Source organism: Bos grunniens, chromosome 21 (genome assembly GCF_055505025.1).
Source record: "Bos grunniens cultivar Pamir isolate PY7600 chromosome 21, Bosgru_T2T1.0, whole genome shotgun sequence".
NCBI classification, from domain to species: domain Eukaryota; kingdom Metazoa; phylum Chordata; class Mammalia; order Artiodactyla; family Bovidae; genus Bos; species Bos grunniens.
This window is the reverse complement of record NC_141185.1, coordinates 6,694,914-6,697,328: the sequence shown is the minus strand read 5'-3', so window position 1 is coordinate 6,697,328 and position 2,415 is coordinate 6,694,914.

Here is a 2,415-nt window from a genome sequence, read left to right as displayed (position 1 = left end):
TTGGTGGTCACTGCATGTACTCAGTCGTGTCCAGCTCTTTGTGATCCCAGGGACTGTAGCCTGTCAGGCTCCTCTGTCCATGGAATTTTCCAGGCAATTTCATGGAATGGGAGAGGGCTGCCGTTTCCTTCTCCAGTGAATCTTCTTGACCCAGGAATCAAACCCACGTCTGCTGTGGATTCCTTACCACTCTGCCACCTGGGAAGCTCTCCCATGCCCTGAACCTTCCCCAGCTGACCACAGACTCCTGCCTGGAATGGCTTTTACCCTATCTCATCTGGCAAACTCCTATTCATACTTCAAAACTCAACTCACATGTTACCACCCACATGAACGTTTTCACAGATACTCCCACAGAGTTCATTTTCTTTCACCTGCTGTTAGCCTGAAATTGCACCATCAGCATTCCGCCGAGTCAAGCCTCAAGCCAAAGTTTCTTCACTCAGCTCTCTTTCATAATGGCACAGACAGCAGACCAAGCCCTGACTTTGACTTCAGGGCTTTTCTCAAGCTTTCTTTGTAATCTTAGAAAAGTCAGCTCTCACTTGCAGCTTTCCCCTTGTGGAGGGATTCACGATTTGGTGAGCTGCTATAGAAATATCTCAACCTCTTTATGGCCACTATCTACCTTGGGCCCTTTCCATCTGAAGATCCACCTGTTCCCAAGAAAACAGAGGGAATGACCTCATCCTTCAGGGGGGACCCCCCAGCCCACTCCTTGGGTAACTTTCCCATTATAGATCCACTGTGTCCTGAGACATGTCCTATACAGTCCATGGAATTCTGCAGGCCAGAATACTGGAGTGGGAAGCTGTTCCCTTCTCCAGGAGATCTTCCCAACCCAGGTCTCCTGCATTGCAGGTGGATTCTTTTACCAACTGAGCTACCAGGGAAGCCCCTCCTGAGATGTTACAGAAAGCATTCCTGTGACAACAACTTACACACACAAAGAGCAGTACAAGAAGAGATGGAGGGAAGCTATTCCATCCCAAGCAAGCTTCATGATGGACACAAGAGCTTTCATCCTTATACCCTTGGGTGTGTGGACAGCCAAGGCTATGGTAGGATTTCACATTTATCCACACAATTCTTTGGCAAGTTGTCTACAACAGATAAAGTATGTGAGGTATATAGAATCGTAACTTGACTCACACAGGGTCCTCCTGTATTTTCAAGACATGGGCAGAAACAAGCCACAGGAATCCTTCTGGTTTTCAGTTCATTGCTCAGAAATTCATGGAAAAGCAAGCCATGGAGCTTGGTCACAAACCATGAGTGTGTGGACAACTGAGAAGTGACAGGAGAGTGTGAAGCAGTCTGCTCATCCAGGAGGAAAATGAACCTGATCAACGTCAATCAAGATGAACAGATTCCCAAAACACATCAGGAGGGGAAATGAAAATGGGTTCCTGATGGTCTTGTACAATACGATACATGATGAAAAGTGAAAGTGAAGTCGTGTCTGACTCTTTGCAACTCCATGGACTGTAGCCTGCCAGGCTCCTCTGTCCATGTGATTCTCCAGGTGAGAATACTGGAGTGAGTTGCCATTTCCTTCTCCAGTGGATCTCCTGACCCAGGGATCAACCTTCTTGCATTGCAGGCAGATTCTTTACCATCTGAGCTACCAGGAAAGCCCATGTATCATGATACTATTATGTAAATATGTAAAAGCTTGATCACAAAAACAATTTGAAATATTGTGTGTGTGTGTATGTGTGTGTATAATCTTTGTGGCTTGACAGGAAGGACATCAAACTTATAATAATAGCTACTTCTGTGGAAAAGGAAATGGACCTGAATAGGAATGATGGTCATGGGAGACAACTAGAGATTTATCTAATCAGTTCTAAAAGTTTTAAAGTGCACTAGTGCACTCATATATTACTGGTAGACTCATTCAACTGTACACATAGAAAAATAAATAAATATGAAAAAAAGCAAACAGTTAATTTGGGGTGTAGGAATATAAAGGACTTCCCCGGCGGCTCAGTGGTAAAGAATCCACGTGCAATGCAGGAGCAACAGGAGACACAGTTTCAATCCATGCATCCAGAAGATCCCCTGGAGGAGGGCATGGCATCCCACTCCAGTATCCTTGCCTGGAGAATCCCATGGACAGAGGAGCCTGGCGGCCTATGGTCCATAGGGTTCCAAAGAGTTGGACATGGCTCAAATGACTTAGAACACAGGTATATAAAGTGGAATTTAAAAAATATATACTCTGAAAGAACTCTGAGTTCAGATCCCATGTCTACTGCCAACAAGCTATGAGACTGTCAGTGGTCTCCTTACCCTCTGTGTGCCTCAGTTTCCTCACTGATGCCCACAGGGGATGGGACCAGTCACAAAGGTGTCTCCCCGGCCTCGGCCCTCTGAGCTCTGCACACATATGGGCCATGTTCCTTTCCAGTC